This window comes from Haliotis cracherodii, unplaced genomic scaffold (genome assembly GCF_022045235.1).
Source record: "Haliotis cracherodii isolate W230 unplaced genomic scaffold, xgHalCrac1.p SCAF_6, whole genome shotgun sequence".
Lineage (NCBI taxonomy): Eukaryota > Metazoa > Mollusca > Gastropoda > Lepetellida > Haliotidae > Haliotis > Haliotis cracherodii.
The window spans coordinates 57,877,097-57,900,631 of record NW_027266319.1 but is presented as its reverse complement, the minus strand read 5'-3'; the positions used below and the strand labels follow the sequence as shown (position 1 = coordinate 57,900,631).

The 23,535-nt window shown below is 39.5% G+C and overlaps 1 protein-coding gene across 6 annotated transcripts in view; it reads left to right on the top strand.

Annotated features, from left to right (window-relative positions):
• The window catches only part of LOC139444918 (neuroglian-like), a 301,741-nt gene that overhangs the window by 142,515 nt on the left and 135,691 nt on the right, over window positions 1-23,535 (top strand). The window contains exon 1 of one of the 6 annotated variants that reach the window (XM_071225930.1): window positions 14,900-15,206. The exons of the other annotated variants lie outside the window; for them this stretch is intronic. The gene's annotated coding sequence lies outside the window, so the exon portion shown is untranslated. Of the gene's footprint in view, window positions 1-14,899; window positions 15,207-23,535 lie in introns of those variants that run through there. 6 annotated transcript variants of the gene reach the window in all.

Below are 23,535 nucleotides of genomic sequence, written 5' to 3'. Positions count from 1 at the left end.
AATGCATATTATGTAGTCTCTTGCCACTGAAAGCATCTTAAAACCTTCTATGACATAAATTACATGTTACTGTAAAGATACTACACAACTGATAAGATTTAATTTTCCTCATTGAACTGAATGAACTAAACTACTTCAGGCCAAGAATTAAAAAATATATTGTGCTACATAATGTTATATTTATTTCAGCTGACCCAAGATAATTATTTAGCAATAATCCATAAACCATCACAAAAATATAAATATAAAAACTCACCCATATTTCCAGACGTGACCATATAGCAGAATGATGACTGTTATGCTCTGTCAAGTAAAGAGGTTGTGACTGTCACATCACTAAGATCTTGGCCAATTGCACTAAGTGATCTTACAGCAGAATGGCCATGGTAAGCTAATTTAAGTACCAGAGTGACAGCTATAGCACGACCACCACTATGTAGTAATGGGCCTTGAAGTCATGCCTGCAATTTTATAGTCTTTCATATAAACTGGTATTTCATAAATCTGTCACTTTCACATTTACTTGACAGCTGATGAATATGCAGATATAGATTGATAATTGTTTGATTCTTCCAGTGGTAGTGGGATTGTGTGGAGGTTAGTTTGATACACATCAGCCCGATGTTTAAGTCTTGCATTTGCACTGGGATGGCTCAGAGGTTAACTTGTCACTCACAAGGTTGATGTATAGGTCTGGCAGTGACAGTGTGATGGTGGGGAGGTTAGCTTCTCACACACAAGGTCGATGTATAAGTCTGGCAGTGACAGTGTGATGGTGGGGAGGTTAGCTTATCACACTCAAGGTAGACAGTGTGATGGTGCGGAGGTTAGCTTATCACACAAGGTCGATGTACAGGTCTGGCAATGACAGTTTGAGGGTGCGGAGGTTAGCTTATCACACACAAGGTCGATGTATAAGTCTGGCAGTGACAGTGTGAGGGTGATAAGCTAACCTCCGCACCCTCACACTGTCACTGCCAGACCTGTACATCGACTGTGTGTGTGATAAGCTAACCTCCGCTCCCTCACACTGTCACTGAAAGAGTTAAACATCGACCATGTGTGTGATAAACTAACCTCTGCACCATCACACTGTCACTAAAAGAGTCAAACATCAACCTTGTGCATGAGAAGCTAACCTCTGCACCCTCACACTGTCACTGCCAGACTTATACATCGACCTTGTGAGTCATAAGCTAACCTCCGCACCCTCACACTGTCACTGCCAGACCTGTACATCGACCTTGTGTGATAAGCTAACCTCCGCACCATCACACTGTCACTGCCAGACTTATACATCGACCTTGTGAGTCATAAGCTAACCTCCGCACCCTCACACTGTCACTGCCAGACTTATACATCGACCTTGTGAGTCATAAGCTAACCTCTGCACCATCACACTGTCACTGCCAGACTTATATATCGACCTTGTGAGTCATAAGCTAACCTCTGCACCATCACACTGTCACTGCCAGACTTATACATCGACCTTGTGAGTCATAAGCTAACCTCCGCACCCTCACACTGTCACTGCCAGACTTATACATCGACCTTGTGAGTCATAAGCTAACCTCTGCACCATCACACTGTCACTGCCAGACTTATACATCGACCTTGTGAGTCATAAGCTAACCTCTGCACCCTCACACTGTCACTGCCAGACTTATACATCGACCTTGTGAGTCATAAACTAACCTCTGCACCATCACACTGTCACTGAAAGAGTCAAACATCGACCTTGTGAGTGATAAGCTAACCTCTGCACCATCACTCTGTCACTGAAAGAGTCAAACATCGACCATGTGTGTGATAAGCTAACCTCTGCACCATCACTCTGTCACTGAAAGAGTCAAACATCGACCTTGTGCGTGAGAAGCTAACCTTCTGTTTGACTCTTGCAGTGACAGTGGGAATGTGCGGAGGTTAGCTTATCACACACAAGGTTGATGTTTATAAATTGACGGAAATACAATAAGTCTGACTCCTAGTTACCTTGAATCTGACTCCTAGTTACCATGAATCTGACTCCTAGTTGCAATAGATCTGACTCCTAGTTGCCATAGATCTGACACCTAGTTGCCATGAATCTGAGTCCTAGTTACCATAGATTTGACTCCTAGTTACCTTGAATCTGACTCCTAGTTGCAATAAATCTGACTTCTAGTTGCCATAGATGTGACTCCTAGTTGCCATAAATCTGAGTCCTAGTTGCCATGAATCTGACTCCTGGTTGCCTTGAATCTGACTCCTAGTTGCCATGAATCTAACTCCTAGTTGCCATGAATCTGACTCCTAGATGCCATGAATCTGACTCCTAGTTACCATAGATCTGACTCCTAGTTGCCATGCATCTGACTCCTAATTACCAGGAATCTGACTCCTAGTTGCCATGAATCTGACTCCTAGATGCCATGAATCTGAGTCGTAGATGCCATGAATCTGACTCCTAGTTGCCATGAATCTGACTCCTAGATGCCATGAATCCGACTCCTAGTCGCCATGAATCTGACTCCTAGATGCCATGAATCCGACTCCTAGTTGCCATGAATCTGACTCCTAGTTGCCATGAATCTGACTCCTAGTTGCCATGAATCTGACTCCTAGTTGACATGAATCTGACTCCTAGATGCCATGATTCTCTGACTCCTAGTTGCCATGAATCTGACTCCTAGATGTCATGAATCTGACTCCTAGATGCCATGAATCTGACTTTTAGTTACCATTAATCTGACTCCAAGTTACCATGAATCTGACTCCTTGATGCCATGAATCTGACTCCTAGTTGCCATGAATCTGACTCCTAGATGTCATGAATCTGACTCCTAGATGCCATGAATCTGACTTTTAGTTACCATTAATCTGACTCCAAGTTACCATGAATCTGACTCCTGGTTGCCATGAATCTGACTCCTGGTTGCCATAAATCTGACTCCTGGTTGCCATGAATCTGACTCCTGGTTGCCATGAATCTGACTCCTGGTTGCCATGAATCTGACTCCAAGTTGCCATGAATCTGACTCCTGTTTCTAGGCAGCAGCTAGATTAAAACAATGTATCAAATATTGAAGATTGTGATTATGGACATGGCTTTGTCTCTTATATTTACAAATGCAGACTTCGGGGAAATAAGTCTTTCACAAGAACAGAGCGATTAATCATCCATTGATGCATATGACATTTAGATGACATTTGAAGAAATCATCCCAGTTTCATGGCTGTTTGACTAAACTATCTATGTACGTCCAGGAGTATTAGACTTGTAATCAGTGCTAAACATTCTCAACAATGAGTAGCACTAGTTCCATGTACACCTTTGGCAACATAGACTATATATACCAGTGCCCCATTCCACAAACGATTTTATCACCAAGGTGATTGTAACTCCCATACTTTAACATAGGCTTACAACCATCATAGCGCTGAGACTGCTTTGTGGAGTGGGCCCCAGGTACCTACTGACACAAAGGAAGGCCACAGAGTATTATTTGCAACTGCTGTCATCTACTCAGAAGTGATGGGGAAGATATGGAACACGGCGTATATTGTCTTGATTTCCAATAACAGATCTAAAACAGCGATGCCATTACCATCTCTATTATGCCCAAGATCTAAATGCCTCGTAAATTTGTTTAATTAAATTTGCAATGGTAAAACTTAGCAGAATTAGTGTACTACAATAGCAGTACTCACTGGCACTTATTAAAACTACCTAGTAATCTGATTAAATGAGAATTTTACTACAATACCATTCCCCAACGCCCTTGAAAACCCTCTCAGCAGATATCAAAGCACAATGGAGTTCTGCTCCTTCAGTGCAAAGCTTCGTGATTACTGATAGGAAGGACCGGTCTGGGTGAAACTGCCATCCATGCAGTAATTAAACATTGACTGTTGTAGAATACAGCATGCAGGGGTGGCTACTGCCTGTGTTGCTGTCTAACCCTATCGCCTAAAACACCAGCTTTGTGTTTGCCATTTCTATGCATAATAACTGTTATTGCGATAGATGCTATCCCTGGACCAGGATTGATTAGGTGATTGGATGTTTTGCTAAAGTATATTTACATTTCTGTCTGCCAGTCTCCTATCATTATTTTGCTTTTGATCATGCAAACATGGCGCATTGCTGTTTTTTATAATAGCAAGGGAAATAAGTGTATTTTCTATTTCACGGAATTGCTGGGTGTCATTTCTCACAAAAATTCAAACAAAGAATATTTTGAAACCCGGTTTAGTACAACTTTGTAAACATCAAAGTTTGTACTTTCTAAACAGATTCTTACCTGATATCACGGAAACTGTGTTTAATTTTTTAAGAATATTGGGATTACATTTCGTTGAATAGTCCTTGAATATGGTACTTAGAACTGATACAGAGATTCTATGGGAAAATTAATTATTTTTCAAATGGTGTTTTTTACATAACTTGTGTAACTTATCATGGAATGTGATTTGAATTAAAAATGAAAAATTCAGTAGTATGCTGATATTCAAATACCTCCGGAGTCACTGATAAAAAGACATATTAATGATTCATTTACTATAAATGTGGATTGATTGAATAAGTAAATTGATATTTACCTCGTTAAATATAAAAATGGAGAGAAACAAACCTGATAGCTTATAGGTTACTAAGCCCAAAGAAATTATTGCTAACACAAGTGATTTTTTTTTTTAAATTCAGAACAAGGTATGAGGTAATATATTTGGTGATGTTACACGATATGCTCAACATAATTCAGTGCAGGGTGAAAACGCAGGCAACCTATTATTACCACAGCTATCTTAGACTATAGGGGTTCTTCGTAGGCCACAGTTATAGGGCTATCCATCACGGACTACCGCGCAAACCAAACATTAAGAGGCTGCCTGGAGCTGAGTCCCCTGAAACTGTTATTGGTGCCTGCACGCCTCACGTCACTTCGTGTCACGCCTTAAGCCCAGACGGGTAGGCCACTGTTGCCCCAATATTCATTGGGCACCGTCTCATAAAAGACAATTCTCTCGGCAAGAGAGACGCAATGAAAACATGAATTGGACTCAACAGAATCATGGAAGAAGACAACATGGAAACGAATGTGGATTTGAGTCATTCATTAAAACGATCCTCTGTCCGGATTGAATATTGCCTCCCTTTGTTTAAAACGGCAATCTCGGGCGACACGAGTCGTGCATTAATTGCAGTCCGTCAAGAAAGAAGGGAGTGGTATTAAGACGGACGGGCCTCTGATCTGATGTCAACCAGCTCGCTCAATCACGCTCGTTATGCTGAAATCAGGGTCCAGTTTGCGCTTAAAATAAACTGTCAAACTTTCGCCAGTTTTCTAAAAAGAAAGTGGAATGCTGTCTGGGTACTGGTTCCCATGACTCAGGAAATTAATTCCGATGTCCAAATTTTAATACAACTTTGGTATCTTCTGAAGATTGCCACTTTGCTTAAACATAATTAAAATTTTGTCCTGATGAGTTAAAGATACCAGTTGTTCTGCAGCGATTCCTGTCTGTGATTGAAGGGACTGAAACAAAATGGCATGTCATCATAATAGAAATTAATGACAAAATGAGGCCACCTTGTATGATAGTTCTAGAGGTGGTTATTTTCACAGCTGGTCCATTTATTCAATAGGATTATTCCCATAGAGAATATCGACACCTTGCTTAAAATTCAGTCATAATTAGACATCGTGCTGCACCTCATTTGCATATCTTAAAGCGCTTTCCACGACCCCAAAAATTAAAATCCCTAATTTAAGAAGGTGAGTGGAGATTACGTTTCCCACAATTCTTTCTGTTTGTGATAGATTAATCTTCTTTTAAACCATAGAAAAAATCAAATTAGCATTCGGTGTCTTGGTTAGTCTTTACTGGTGGAGTTATCTTCATTAGTGTCTGGTATTTTATCAAGATTTAGATCACATTTCATTTTAAATAGATGGAAAATAGGTCATCAAAAGACTCCCAACTCCATGTTTAACGCTTTGTATCAAATTACTTGAATCATATTTCAGTTTTTATCATCTTTTTAAGAGCTGGTCTAAGTTGCCTCAAATGAAAATAAATCATGAACATGAAGTTGAAATACCTGACTTAAAACAAGAAATTCATACTTTGTTTGTATGTATCACACTCATAGATAGTATGTTTGTTTGTTTGTTTGTTGTTTAATGCTGCACTCAGCAATATTCCAGCTATATGATGGCAGTCTGTAAATAATCGAGTGTGGACCAGACAATCCAGTGATAGACATCATGAGCATCGATGGATGTCATCGTATCCTAATTGTCCAGATTGATGCTCATGATGTCATTCACTGGGTCAAATGGAATTGTCACCCAAAAATATGAGTCTCTAGGTGAGGGTCATAAAAAATAATACAATATTTGTGGAGGGTCATGAAAAATGGACATTTTATTATAACATATAAAGTGCTTTTGCAATTCTTTTTTCAGGGAGGGTCATGAAAATAATTGTTAAGGACATGGAGAGGGTCATCCAAAAGTATGATATTAGGCAGTAAGGGGTGTCAGTACATTAATGACCGGTCCCTTACTTTATACTTGAAACAACAGGCCTCAGTTTGTGTAGCAGTGTGCTGATAAGGCGGTTTCTTTCTTCGTCAAGGGTAGGAGAATTTGCCTTGAGCTTGTGGCATAGAATGGCCTTTGCTTAGTGATTGAAAGTGCTGTGATTGAAAATAGCCTTGTGACAGTTGGAAATATGACTTAACCTCACAGGTTCTCTGGACTTTGGTGGGTAGGATGCGTTGGTAAAGAGTCGAGAGTAGCTCTGTTCACTGAGACTGTAATTCTGATGAGGTCGTTGCTAGAATATTCAGTGGAACAGTCTTTGTCAGTCATCTGCTGATACCATCGGTATATGAGGGTTAAAAGTGGTGAAAATTATGTGACTGGGTAAATGAAAATGAGTGACGACGAAAATGTGAGCATGTCCTGCTCTACTGGTAATGTGAGTGTAAATATATTCCTCCTGAATGAGTGAATATGGGTTTACACCGGTTTTAAGCAATATTCCAGCAATATCATGGCGGGGGACACCAGAAATGGGCTTCACACATTGTACCCATGTCGGGAATCGAACCCAGGTCTTCAGTGCGAACGCTTTAACCACTAGGCTACCCGACCGCCCCTATTCCCCCTGAACATTCGGGAAGTGGAACAATTTACCTTGGAAAATATTCCACAAGAACAAAACTCCTGGTATAGCTTCCACCAGAACATATGTTTGCTCCCACAGTAGCACCTGCCACCTCACAATTTGCATAAAAACGTAATTGTTAGCTGCTGACCACCACACAGCAGTACTCCTGTCACACAACTACAGCATGTAAACAATCCAATCTTGACCAGACAATCTAGTGATATAGAGTCTGGACCAGACAATCCAGTGATGTGATACTGCATTCACTGATTCACAATCTACTGGTTTCAACTGGTTTCTACTGGTCTCTGTTTTGAAACAACACATGACAGAATAAAAGAGAAGTTGAAACGGATTCTAAATGTCCCATTAAAGTCAGCTCTTGTTTATCCCCACTTTACCATAACCTGAGGTAAAAAAGTATTTTGAAAACCGTGTCATGAAAGTTATTTGGTCAACCTGTCGATATTATTTGTCAACAATGGGGGGTGAGTGAGTGAGTATGGTTTTACGCCGCTTTTAGCAATATTCCAGCAATATCACGGCGGGGGACACCAGAAATGGGCTTCACACATTGTACCCATGTTGGGAATTGAACCCGGGTCTTCGGCGTGACGAGCGAACGCTTTAACCACTAGGCTACCCGACCGCCCCTTTGTCAACAATGGAGTCATGAATACTTCAACTGTGGTATAGAGCATAAAATCATTATTGCGCTCATTATTACACAAAATCGATTGGATTTTTATTTAATCGCTTATTTTGATCCATGTAAATAATGTATATTGCATCTGATAGGGTTTGGAGGGTGATTATGTTGGATGATTTTAGGGACATTCGTCATCTGCATCGTCTTATCAGGGGAGCAGGGAGTAGCTTAGTAGTTCAAGTGCTTGCCTCTCAGGTCAAAGACCTGGGTTTTGTTCCATACCTGGGTACAATATCAACGATTGTCCTGCAGTGTTAATCATGTTAATCATGTTACGATCCTATGGTCATTGGTTTAAATCACAGATTTTACCTGAATATCATACAGGCACCCCCATGCATTTGGGTTACATCAAAGTAGAAAACATCCAATTAAAAGCTACAAAACCTTTTCCATTGTCAATTGAACAATTCCGACTACAGGATTATGTGTTGATGATATCACTATCAAATAGCAACCATACCAAATGTTTGCAAAAAGGTCAGTGTATCCTGCCCCAATGGTGGCACTGGTTACAAACACATGCAAAGGCAAGTCAACTGTTCACCCGAAAAAACGAAGTATGAATGGTATAGGTCAAAATAGGAAGTTGCATCTGATATAATTTTTGTCACTGATATGTCAAATTTGGAAATGTCCTCCACATGTCCATGATCCAAAAGGCTTCAGAAAGTCCTACGTCACTCAGGAATGCCTCCCACTTTAAGCTGACACGCTGTGATATTCCTGAAATACTGTTAAGCCAAATTCACTCTTGGACTCTTTCTCTCAACAAGGAATCTTATGACTAGAGGACTGTTATTGCTCTCATGCCATAACACAGACTGATGATTATTGTTGCACAAGATTTTCTTTGAGGAACATTTTGCCCAAAGGCAGAGTAGCCATAGCCTTGCATGGAGCTGACATTCCTTTGTGGTGGAGAGAACTGGCTTTTTCCATGCAGGAGATTACATACTTCCCTGACCATAGTCTGTTGAATCCACACCAAGTCTGTGCTGCATCTTTTTCATTCTAAGATTGTGTGATTACATTTTCTGCTTGTGGAATGAAATTGCTAAAATTGGTAAATATTGATATCAAAGATTTTCAAGGTTTCATTTGAAAGCTGCAGGAGGTTTCTGATCACAATAGTCAATACCTCAACCATGGCGACTTTTTAGTGAGTTTCATTGAAGGATGCATATTTCCATTGAGAAAATGATGGGTTTTTCACTACTATCTTCTGAAACAGTGATTGATGTTTCTCGTCACTGCAAGACTAGACAAGCCCTAACTTGGAACAATCAATTTGGTCCCCGTTATCTGTTGGCCTTTCCGAACACAATAGGCTTTTCCAACTTGTTCCTGCATTCGCGTCCGGTCCACTGCACAAAGCAGATTTTATAAGCAGACGGGCAAGTCAGGATAAAAAAAACGAGTATGATGGAAATGAAATGATTAAGCAAGCGTTAAAGTTTCCGATCCAAAAATATTCATCACAGCAATTTTGTCTGTTCGGAGCGAAAATCACTTCCATATCAGAGCCATTTATCTGCTGTGGATTACTTAATAATGGTTGACAAAAGTTAAACATTTATCTCGCCAAAATAAATCACAGGAAGGATTATGCTGCATGGATGGTGAAGTAGGATTAACGTATTCGCATTGTTTTGGTTAATTATTTATTGGATTACAATAAGTCATGTGAAGAAGCAATGCAAGGAGGGAGGCAGGATAGGCATGATAGGCATGATAGGCATGCCCACAGGCAGAGTCCCTACTTCACATTTTTGAGAGCCTATCATGGAGTTTTTAGCCTTGACTGAGCAGGAGGTGGAATTTTAATGAAAAGAGAACACTGTGTCGTAATATATGCCTGTGCCCTTAATACTTGTTCGATTTACAGGCATGTTATTGTTATTGATGTCTCATGTTGTTTTTGTCAATATTGTTTCTCAAGAGCTTATGTTCCTTTGGCATTTTAATACTTTTGTTGAATATTGGGGAATATCTTCCCTATGTCAATGACCATTGAAGCTGGTACTGTCAGCGTTTTATACTGGTTTTTCTTTTTCAGCTCACATATTAGGAATTCTTCATGGTTATTAGGAAGCTATCTTCCTTGAGTCGATATTTCAAACTTTTTAGTCTTAACAGAAGCAATCCAGAATCTGTCCTTACATCTTGCACAAATTTTAGTCTACAGTTTTTCCAGTGTAAATGACGTCTGCTTCTAAATCAGTTTCCCACCATTTTTTAGCTTTCTTCCAATGTGTGTATGCCAGTGTTATTTACACAGGCAGCACCTGATTCAACCAGAACACTCTTCTTATAATGACAAACTGATTGATTTGGGAGATTTTTCCTTCAAAAATATGTTTACCATCAGAGGCCTCTGTGTTTGCACATCAAACATGGCGGAAGGTAGATCTCTTGGCCATTGACAGATAACCTATAGCCCTGCTGGAAAATGTATTTTATGAACCAACATCACTTTGGGATGTGCCGGTCCTGAGTTCCTTGCGAAGTCCTGTCATGAGGAACATGTCACCAGTGACATCGTGACTGTCGTTTGAGAACTGTTGCAAATGGCTGATGCTTTTAATACTGTGTGCTGTCCTATAGCCTGAAGGCCAGGATCTCTAAGCCGATTGGTTAATGGTCTAAGCTGATGCAAATGGCAGTAATCTTGTAAAGAGGAAAAAGTAAACTGGTGAAGCCCAAGAAATAAAGTTACCACCTACAACGGCCAAAGGCTATGTCAAAGACTGTTGTCAGCGAAACCAGAAATAGAGCCATTATGTTTTTCATAGGTCGTAAGCCATAGTAGGGATTCTTGAAGAATTGCTCTGAACATCAGTAATTTAAATTGGGGGTACAATTTCATTAGCAGTAGCAGCATGATTTGTGCAATGAATTTTTTACAGTATTAGCAGAATTACATCATTGACATGATATGCTTGAGGTGTTTATTCGTTTGTTATCTGTATTAATATTGATTGTTTTGTGGAATGTACAAGATATTTCGCCAGTTGTGGTATATTTTTCTATGAGTTTGCATATTTCATGTTCATCTTATTAATGAACCATGTAATTGATTTTGAAATGACAATGAAAGATGACTGTGGTATAGTCGTGAACTGCATAGTCTGGGACATTAGAATCCTACTGTGTGCGTTGATGTACTTTGAGAGACAGAACACTTATATAGCATTGAATAGGGGTTTGGTTGGACAGTTTTTACTATATCATAGGCTAGTATTGGTGGTTATACTGTGTGAGGTGAGGTGAAATGGGTTTTAATGTCATGTTCAAGATTATTATTGCACTTATATAGCAGTGGTGTATGTGTATGTGTGTGTATGCATACGTGCAGGTGGGTGTGTATGTGTGGTTGCGAGTGTGTGTGTGGCTGCTTGTCCCCCTCCAACAGAACCACTATCCTCCATTAACTCAATAGTAGCTCCATCCAACTATCCTCCATTAACTCAATAGTAGCTCCCTCCAACAGATCGAAACCACTATCCTCCATTAACTCAATAGTAGATCCCTCCAACAGATTGAAACCACTATCCCCCATTAACTCAATAGTAGCTCCATCCAACTATCCTCCATTAACTCAATAGTAGCTCCCTCCAACAGATCGAAACCACTATCCCCCATTAACTCAATAGCAGCTCCCTCCAACAGATCGAAACCACTATCCCCCATTAACTCAATAGTAGCTCCCTCCAACAGAACCACTATCCTCCATTAACTCAATAGTAGCTCCCTCCAACAGATCGAAACCACTATCCTCCATTAACTCAATAGTAACTCCCTCCAACAGATCGAAACCACTATCCCCCATTAACTCAATAGTAGATCCCTCCAACAGAACCACTATCCTCCATTAACTCAATAGTAGCTCCCTCCAACAGATCGAAACCACTATCCCCCATTAACGCAATAGTAGCTCCCTCCAACAGATCGAAACCACTATCCCATATTAACTCAATAGTAGCTCCCTCCAACAGATCGAAACCACTATCCCCCATTAACTCAATAGTAGCTCCCTCCAACAGAACCACTATCACCATTAACTCAATAGTAGCTCCCTCCAACAGAACCACTGTCCCCCATTAACTCAATAGTAGATCCCTCCAACAGAACCACTATCCCCCATTAACTCAATAGTAGCTCCCTCCAACAGATCAAAACCACTATCCCCCATTAACGCAATAGTAGCTCCCTCCAACAGATCAAAACCACTATCCCATATTAACGCAATAGTAGCTCCCTCCAACAGATCGAAACCACTATCCCCCATTAACTTAATAGTAGCTCCCTCCAACAAATCAAAACAACCACCCCATCAACTCAATAGTTGCTCCCTCTAACAGATCGAAACCACTATCCCCCATTAACTCAATAGTAGCTCCCTCCAACAGAGCCACTATCCTCCATTAACTCAATAGTAGCTCCCTCCAACAGAACCACTATCCTCCATTAACTCAATAGTAGCTCCCTCCAACCCTATCGAAACCACTATCCCCCATTAACGCAATAGTAGCTCCCTCCAACAGATCGAAACCACTATCCCCCATTAACTCAATAGTAGCTCCCTCCAACAGATCAAAACCACTATCCTCCACTAACTCAATAGTAGCTCCCTCCAACAGATCGAAACCACTATCCCCCATTAACTCAATAGTAGCTCCCTCCAACAGATCAAAACCACTATCCTCCACTAACTCAATAGTAGCTCCCTCCAACAGATCGAAACCACTATCCTCCACTAACTCAGTAGTAGCTCCCTCCAACAGATCGAAACCACTATCCCCCATTAACTCAATAGTAGATCCCTCCAACAGATCGAAACCATTATCACCCATTAACTCAATAGTAGCTGCCTCCAACAGAACCACTATCCCCCATTAACTCAATAGTAGCTCCCTCCAACAGAACCACTATCCCCCATTAACTCAATAGTAGCTCCATCCAACAGATCGAAACCACTATCCCCCATTAACTCAATAGTAGCTCCATCCAACAGATCAAAACCACTATCCTCCACTAACTCAATAGTAGCTCCCTCCAACAGATCGAAACCACTATCCCCCATTAACTCAATAGTAGATTCCTCCAACAGATCGAAACCATTATCACCCATTAACTCAATAGTAGCTGCCTCCAACAGAACCACTATCCCCCATTAACTCAATAGTAGCTGCCTCCAACAGAACCACTATCCTCCATTAACTCAATAGTAGCTCCCTCCAACAGATCAAACCACTATCCCCCATTAACTCAATATTAGATCCCTCCAACAGATCAAAACAACCACCCCATCAACTCAATAGTAGCTCCCTCCAACAGAACCACTATCCCCTATCAGCTCAATAGTAGCTCCCTCCAACAGAATCACTATCCCCCATCAACTCAATAGTATTGAGGAGGAGGAATAATAATGCGTTTGCTTCAACATCTTGTCAGATACAACCAACAGTCCAAGTTCTGATTTAAGTCGAACACGTATCCATTAAAACAACTATTTTCATCATGCTTCAAGGTCATCCCCAGATTCTAGTATGAAATACGTTCAATCTCTTTGAGTCATATCACAACATGAAAGCTGCAGCCATTTTCTTGAGAAACTGATACTATAGTCGTTTCTTTTACTCATATAACGGAAATACCTGCTGAAATGTATCACAGCTTGTTTAATAATAATGACTAAGTTTTTGTCAACTCACCGAATAAACTTCTCTCTAAGCTTTGGAACGCCATTACTTTCATCTCCAAGCTCAAAGGATGACAGAACAATAGCACAATCTAGCCTCTTTGATGTTCCGCAGTCGTCGTGTGTTGTCAGTATGATGCATATTTCTGTGGACAATCATTTTTGATCAGTTTATCATTGTTATGCAAGTAATGGCTGTTGTCATCCTGATTCAGCTGTGAATGGAAATGTGATGTTTCTTTGAACATGTCGTGTGTGTTGTTGATACTGTGCCAGTTTCCCCATGGAAATATATCTCCATCACCAAATTTGAGGATAACATATCTGAATCATTTCTTGCATAAACCCAGTGGAATAAATTTGATATCTGTTAATTAAATAAATGAAAATGATGAAATTCAAAAAGAGGCATTGATATTGTTATTTTAGTGCAATGTAGTTAAAATATTTTTGTGAAAGTTAGTGAAAAAATTCTTCTGCTTTTGTACATATATTATTATGACTAAACAACAAACCTTTATGCAACTGAATGGATTTTGAATTTTTTTGCATAATTCCAATTTTCATTAAGTGCAACTGTGAATCTTTGCGCAAACAATGACTGATAATTGACTGTCACATTGGCAAATTTACTGCTATCAAATATTAAAAGCTATTCGCAAGATATTAAGAGATTGGCCATTATCAAAACAAAAATCATTCATGAAAATTGACTGGATACAAAGTATTATTCTTTGGGCAAGAGGACATCCCTGATATTTGCACAGGTTAAGAGTGGCATTCTTTCAACCATGCTCTAGTGGAGAAATTGTCCTGGCATCCAATGCTCTGACTGTTTTGTCATAATCAGATTAAATAAGTGACTCTAATAAATGGGGACAGTTGACATCACAGGGCTGGGTGACATTGTAGAATTGCCTCATGTCTGAATGTGAAGCTATTTGGGGGCTCTGCAAGTAGTAGTTTTTTTTTCATTAGGAAACATGTAGAGGGGCTTATGAGTCATTTCTCGCCAGCTATTTGCATATGAAAGACAGAATGGACATGCCGGATGAGACCAGTGTCTCTTGATAGGAGAACGTCGTGGAAGGGACTGGGATGAGAAGAGGGACGAGGACGAGAGAGCCGGAGTGAGAGTAATCGTTCGGGGAATGGATCCCGACTCCAACAGCGACGTCCTCCAATAAGAGCACGACTCACTCACCGCAACGATCGGTGAGGAGGCCGTTCGTACTGGGAATCGCCAACCATGACTGTCACAATGTTAATTGGTGTCACAGCATCAACAGCGTGCAGTCGTAGCTAGACAACAGCAGCAAGGAGAAGACCAGCAGGTTGCTGAAGACTTAACGGACCTCACCAACCTGTCTCTAGGATTACCATTGTTTACAAACAGGTAGTTTCACTCGCTGTGGCCCTGACTCTCTCCACTGCGGCTCAGACCTTGCTGGCTAGACCGCTGCTCATTCATACAGGCCATGTTGTAGTAGCAACGTTTGTAAAAGGTTGTAAACCCTGGCACGTGCCAGGTGTTTTGTTGACGGCAGCTGTACATGGAAAATAATGGCCTTTTCTTTGTGGATTGCGGTGTTGCCCTGAGGATACGTACTTGCATCATGGAATGACGGGATAGAGGTAATGTCCATACTTGCGTTTGCTGGTGTTGTTTTAATCTCAGGGTGTTAAATCATCCTTACATGATTGTTTGGTCACAAAGAGAGAGCCTGAAGTGTAGTCTTTTGTTTAAAACCTGATATTCCCTTGTCAATTGTGGAGCATTTTTTTGACAGATGCATTACAGTGAAGTGAGCAAATTGTATGATAGCGGGGTAATGGTAATGCCTGCAATAGATACACCCTATTTCTATTGCCACATGTCAATTACTGTCTTGGAGGGAGTATCATTTTCACCAGACCATCTGCGGTAGGATTTCTTCTGCTGTGTTGTCTGTTCCTACTTCATAATTTACATGGAAATAGTTTTTGAAAAAAAATCGGTGGAAATATTTTCCATCTAAAAAATATTTTTTAGACTTTTTCGGATTCTTGGCCTGCTTGTTAGCCAAACATATATATGATAGTGGTATGGCATGAAATTTGTTGGAATGAACCATTTTAGTCATGTCTCTAATGGTTTATCTAATACACAAGAAATGGGCTTTACGTATTGTACCCATGTGGGGAATCGGTCTGACGAGTGAATGCTTAAACCACTAGGTTAGTCCACCACCCCTACACCAAATGGAAGCGTTTTAAAACAGTAATACTACTAAATAAAAACAGTAGTCATTAATAATGCGCCTGTATCCGGGTAGTGATAACTGCTAAAAGGCGAAGGGAAAAGTGTATCTTAGAGTGGATAGTTATTGAATAGGTATACTATTGAAGCCATCATTGTTCTACCCTTGTGATGTTGGAATTAAGTACAAAATTAGCATATGTTTTTATGGTCTTGCAACAGCTTTACAGAAATGATATCCGATATTTTGATACAGCGTTATCAAATGATAAAGGTAAAATTGCTGTATATCATATAAACTGTAACAGATGCTGTGTTAATTAATTGTCGTTGAATTCACAGTCAGTTACTGAATTTATATAAATAGAGTTTATGACTGTATACGAACACAACACCGAAAATGTCCTTCATTTTAGAGTGTACAATCATACAAGATGTACTTCGTAATTCCTTTTGAAATTTATTGTATGCTCATAACTGTGCTGTCGGGCTTTGCGTGCTGCGAGACAGTTTCTTCCCATGAAATACTGAAACTTTTTGTAATATGATTGTCTGAAAACACACAAGAATATTCATTCCTTGATAAATCTTAATGGCATGTTTTATCTGGAATTGGAACAGGCTGTATTTTTTGCTTGAATACACAATTCTACGTGTTTTAATAGAAAAAATAAACGTTAAAAGAGGATGAGACAACAATTTAACATGTAGCGTGTAAAACAGAAATCTTTCAAATGATTTACATGGAAGTCATTGCAATGTTTTAAACATTGGTATATGTGGTTACACTTGCAATGAATTTATGGTTTAGCTCATGCTTTCTTATTTTAGTTTTAATTTTATATTTTATAATAAGTAATATATGAAAGCAACCACACTTTTACCCTTCTATATAGAATGCCACGCGTGTAAAAAACCCGGTATATTGTAGGGGTAATTTACAATCGCCTCGTAACATATGGTCATCTGTGTCAGTGAAAGTCATCTTGAGCATTGTGTGAGTCAGTATTGCTTAACACGTTCATATCCGATTGAACCACATTCATCTATACAAACCAGTCAGTCGATATTCGCTCACTCATTGTGCTGCCTGGCCATACTATTGACAATATGTCATGCGTCATACCTGAAGCCTAGGCAGCTACAACGGGATTCCAGAACATTGTACAACACCACTTGCTTATTGCATAACACACGATTACTCTGTGAAAGGAACTAATTATATCCAGGGAAATATATTATATTCTTTGTAAGAGTACAGGTAGAATAGATTGTGTTTCACATGATGTTTCATGTATGAGAGAGATTGTGTGGACTATTATTATATTCTCGCCTTAGGGGTGATGTTATGTGAAATCTATCTATCTATACATCTATCTATCTATCTATATGATAAGAGTGTTGGCTTGGAGAATACAACACATAATGATTGCGATAAGATTTCATTGCAATCAAAGAATTGATTAAAGGGAAAGAGGATGTACTTAGAATATTGAGAAATATGCTGCATTGATTTTTCTATTTTTGTATTTGGCTTGGAGTGAAGTGAGTTTGATTAGAATAAAATGAAATTTGTGTATTAGATTTAAAGTTGATTATTTTCCACAAAATGGATTTTTTTGCCATTGATCATAGCCAGGGCAATAGAATTAGGTTTGGTTTTTTTAGATATTCTTTTTCGTTTAAGTTTGGTGAAATATGCCAATTGTGAGAAAATAAAATATTCCAGTAAAAAAACTCAGAGCATAAAATGGTAATTATAGAAAACTTGTGTTCTTCCCCAGGGGATCTTGTTCGCAGACAGGGAGTTGTTTTTGGGGAGGGTGTGTGTGCTGTATGTGGGAATGGGCACTGGATTTGACACATCATGAGGTCAGTGTCAACAAGAGAAGGAGTCAAGCTCAAGTCGTGTAATTTAATCTAATTTGTCGGCCGAAATAATTAAATTTATCAGCTAGCTACAAGTTGAGTCATATAGTTCATAATGATGTTTTGCCAAATAGTTATACTTACTAAGTATAGTTTCATTTTATTTCAAGATAACAGTTCCCATTTCTGTGATATATGGTTATATGTATCACAATGGGATTCTGTTATATACAGGAAACATATTAGCATTTATTTCTGTGAAATTTACAAAGATATCGGTCATCAAGCTAAAGAGAAATTCCAATATATTGACTGTCAGCTAACAATAGATCGTTAGATAATAAACCTGTTTGCCAAAGGAATCCAGTTCTGCAGACCACAAAGGTGATGCAGTTATATAGAACCAGGAATAAAGGTGATGCAAGGCATAAACAACCAGAAACCAGTCTATGAGAGGGCTTTCCTGTGGGTAAGAGACATTTATGATGTTAAGTATGCCAAGATGGGTTTTTGTAAATAACAATAAAAAAATTAATTCAATTAATTTTTATTTCTTTATCAGAATATAAAGAGACATCTGATATCTTTAGATACTACACATATAAAATTTTAGTAAAATTTGTAACAGTTTTGCCTGACCCTTACACAATAGATGAATGAGTCTGGGAATATAACTGCAAGTTTCAGAGTGAGTGAGTGAGTTGAGTTCAAGCTTAAGATGTCTGCAGGTAGGATTTCGTGTTCACTTCGCCATGATAACTGTGGTGAAATGTGAAATATTTAAAGTCAACCTACCGCTAAGGCCAAGCAGTACAACTAGGAATCATAGACTATAAATTACATCGTCAAAGATACAGCGTTATGTGTCAAACAAAATAGTGAATTAACCCCGATTTTGCGTATTGCCTAAGATGAAAATGAAAGGGAGTAGCTCTGCAAGATTCTTTAGTTATGCCATCATAGCCGCCAGTGGAATGTTGCATCACTTTATTGAGTGATATATGTAAATGTAAAAAAATATTTATCCATTTTCTCAAGAAATTGCACATTAACCTACAGAAATTATTAGGTTTTCCTTTTGATGAACATTTCGTCCATGTGTGGTTAAGTATTTTTCAAAGTTGAATCGTATTAAGTATACTTAACACAGTGATTTATTTCCCTATTTGTCTCTGTAGAAAAGAGTTATTTTATTCAATTGGAACTTTAGATATCATGTGACAGAATATCAAAATACCTTTTTGAAAATGTTAGTTTACGAATAAAGATCAGCAGACATCCTTAAAGAGAGACAAGGTCAAATGTCTGGCACCCAGTGTCAGCCTGGAGTGAGTGAGTGAGTGAGTCTGGTTTAACGCCGCTTTTAACAGTATTCCAGTTACATCACGGCATGTCAGCTTAATGTGTGAGGAAAGCCCAAAGTGATGCAAGTCTCAGACGTTTACCACTTCGGTGAAACCCACGAGCACGGGTATGGTGCTGACAAACCTAGAAACATAATCCAGGCATCGGGGCGAACTGGGATTCGAACCCACAATCATAGGTTTCCGGCGTGCCCAAGGGACACAACTCTGCACATCGAATCATGGCGCCTTAGACGACTGGGCCACCCGTGCCCCCTCCAGCCTGGATATAGGCATTGTAGTTAGGAGTGTTTTGAGACGAGTGTATGAGTAATGTAGATGGTCTCACTATTCGTGCGTAGTGTGCGATGTCTTGAGCACAGTAGACCTCATGCATCAGAGCCAGGTCGGGGAGGCTCCAGATCTGTATCTGCATCAGGTCCTTTAGGAGGCACAGCGTTATCAGGGAGTCGTGGCCGGGGTCGTGGCCGGGGTCGTGCCGCATGTCCTCAATCTGGTCAGATCACAATAGTACTTCACATGGATGATGATGATAATATGATTAAAATTACACGCCTCTCTAAACAATGGTGGATGGATGCTTCTAGAGGTTTAGGGCCTATTTCGATTTCGTACATAGGAATACTGAGTGGATAAAAGCGACATAACCATTTTCAAAATCATGTGAAAATCTGCTTGAAGAAGAGTTTGTTGTAAGATACAGTCTTTATCACAAGCACGCTTTTGCAAATCACTATCAATAAATGGGTGAGTGAGTGAGTTGGGTTTAACGCCGTTTTTAACAGTATTCCAGTTATATCACGGCATGTCAGCTTAATGTGGGAGGAAAGCCCAAAGTGATGCAAGTCTCAGACGTTTACCACTTCGGTGAAACCCACGAGCATGGGTATGGTGCTGACAAACCTAGAAACATAATCGGGGCGAACCGGGATTCGAACCCACAATCATAGGTTTCTTGCGTGCCCAAGGGACGCAACTCTGCACAGCGAATCGTGGTGCCTTAGACGACTGGGCCACCTGTGCCCCCTCCAGCCTGGATATAGGCATTGTAGTTAGGACCCTGTGTGAGACTGAGCATTGTCTCTGTGTCACCAGGGCTGCCATTAACTACTGATATACCTCATACATGTTGTGGTAGCTGGTAAACAAAATAGTGTTTGAAGGACTTGAATCAAGTCAGGACTGCCAACAAGGGTTAAAAAATCCCATTGCCTGACATCTGAGACAATTGATTTTTCAATATGGGCAAGTCAATTCTGTTCGCGTTAATTTTCCCTTGAGCAGTTGGAAATTTGTGGTTACAGGAGAAATGTAATAAGTGTAAAATATTTTAGTGTCATATTATTCCAGATTATAATAAAAACAATATATAATTAAGACAAACCTCATAAATTGATCATGACTGAGTGAGTTAGTGAGTGAGTGAGTGAGTGAGTTGGGTTTAACGCCGCTTTTAACAGTATTCCAGTTATATCACGGCGTGTCAGCTTAATGTGGGAGGAAAGCCCGAAGTGATGCAGGTGTCAGACGTTTACCACTTCGGTGAAACCCACGAGCATGGGTATGGTGCTGACAAACCTAGAAACATAATCGGGGCGAACCGGGATTCGAACCCACAATCATAGGTTTCTTGCTTGGCCAAGGGACGCAACTCTGCACAGCGAATTGCGGCGCCTTAGACGACTGGGCCACCCGTGCCCCCCGATCATGACTGAGACTTCCCTCCCTTTCAACAGTTATGCTGAAATGGTACCTCTTGTATATATGGTATGATACAGGTGATTGTTATTTTAGCTGTTAACCAATCACAGTACAACAAAATTAAAATATCACCATGCCGTCGCTGTCATACACACTGGAGTGACATTCAAGATGGCAAAACGTTAATCTGTTGTCATGTCACAAACATCAATTGCCAGTTTGGGGGTAAGTCAGAAATCTCCCCCTGACTGCCAATATGCCTGAGCATAGTTCCCCCATGAACAGTATTTGATTATTACAGCGTTCATAATCAAAATACCTCGATCCAGTACATGGATACTCGATGTCCTAGAGACTGACTTAAACACATGATACTAGTTCGAATGATATTCATTGAAATTGAGGATATTGCAACACACCAAGATTGAAAGTATAAACATGAAAAGTCAGAGGATATAAGATATCTCATTTTAATAAGGTCAAACAGAGATTGAAGGCCATAAATATAGAAGCCTGGTGGCACTGTAATGATGGCTATTTTGATCTAGGGGGATATTTAGGTCAATTACACCACAATGATAGGCCCAGAGGGAGGAAATGATAGGTACATGGTATCAGAGAGCACATTCAATCTGAATATTACACCAGCTGAAGAACCACGGTATTGTGCAATCCTATAGTGTTAGATTTCTAACTACTGTTGGACTCTCTGATTGGCATTTTGATTTCAGAATGGGTGAGATTGTGTCTTATGTTAGGAATATGACCTTGCTTGATGTTCAGAATGGGTGAGATTGTGTCTTCTGTTAGGAATATGACCTTACTTGATGTTCAGAATTGGTGAGATTGTGTCTTCTGTTAGGAATATGACCCTGCTTGATGTTCAGAATGGGTGAGATTGTGTCTTCTGTTAGGAATATGACCCTGCTTGATGTTCAGAATGGGTGAGATTGTGTCTTCTGTTAGGAATATGACTTTGCTTGATGTTCAGAATGGGTGAGATTGTGTCTTCTGTTAGGAATATGACCTTGCTTGATGTTCAGAATGGGTGAGATTGTGTCTTCTGTTAGGAATATGACCTTGCTTGATGTTCAGAATGGGTGAGATTGTGTCTTCTGTTAGGAATATGACCTTGCTTGATGTTCAGAATGGGTGAGATTGTGTCTTCTGTTAGGAATATGACCCTGCTTGATGTTCAGAATGGGTGAGATTGTGTCTTCTGTTAGGAATATGACCTTGCTTGATGTTCAGAATGGGTGAGATTGTGTTAAGAACCTCTGACCGTGGATTCACATCCTGATTTGCCCTGATTATGTTTCTAGGTTTGTCAACTACATACCTATGGCCATGGGTTTCAAGACCTGCATCATTTCATGCTTTCCTGCCCCATCAAGCTGATATACTATTCCATATCTGAAATATTGTTCAAAGTGGTGTTAAACACTCACTCACTCACTCACTCACTCACATGGTTGAGACTGTATTGTGTTGGTATAACAGGAAGCAGTTTGATATTTTTTACTCTCTTTTTAAACTATCCTAGCTTCTGTGTGCATAAATATTGAGTCATACAATGTGCAGCCTATATAATATTATTGTTCAATATTGACGTAGCAAGCACAATCATCTTTGGCTATAACCTCCAGGCATTGACATCTACAAGGCTATTGACACCTTTGAAATTGACAACCGCCTAGGATGTCAGGTAAAACGTCACTATATCAGATTACCACAAATGTTTTTTTTTAAACAATTTAATGCTTCAACATTTGTTTAGATAGTATAATATCAATTCTTATTCCAAGATTGTTCAATTTGCAAACAAAGAACCCTGATAAACCAGAAAATGGGAGACGCTGTTTGACTCGAGGGGTATTTAGGATTTCAAAAGACATATCATGTTACACTAAATATGCTAATGTGGTCTGATACCAAATTTCCCCTGTTTGAAGAACATATTTATTCTACTAGTGATTATACCCCCACATGGGGTAGCCTTTTACAACCTGAAGTTGACAACAGTGTCAATTTACAATCTCAAGTCACTGCCATTTAAGAAGAAGAATGGTAAATTTCCTCATTTTGCTGATCCAAGAATCATAATCTCCATTATAAATCATACAATTTGTTGCAACATTTGAAACTTCTTTAAAATAAGGGATTATTTCATTTTGGCAGTGACATTGTAAAGTGATGTGTTTTGAAACGAGAGAGTTCTTAGAAATGATTTATTTGAAAGGGATTATTTGGGCTTAACAGATGTGATTTCACTTCATTATATTTTCCAGATGTATAATTAAGGAGGATGCTGAGGTAATCTTTTACCAAATTTAGCATATAAAGTTCACAGATTTTGCAGTGCAGCCATTAAAAAAGGAAATTCAATATCTTGGAATCATTACTTCATAATGGAAACTATTTGGAATGCTTAAAAGGAAAATGGAAACATCAAGAATAAACCTGTCTGGAATTACAAACTTAGCTGAGGACATTGTAAAACATACTTGAAATGATTTCAAACCTGATGTAAAGTAGGGAAAATATTTCACAACATTTAGAGAAATAAAAAAAAAGTAAACACAATTGATTTGAGTGAGTGAGTATGGTTTTACGCCGCTTTTAGCAATATTCAACCAATATCATGGCGGGGGACACCAGAAATGGGCACACATTGTACTCATGTCGAGATTCGAACCTGGGTCTTCGGCGTGATGAGCGAACGCTTTAACCACTAGGCTACCCAACCGCCCCACAATTGACGTGAAACATTAGTACAACTACCGAACATAAA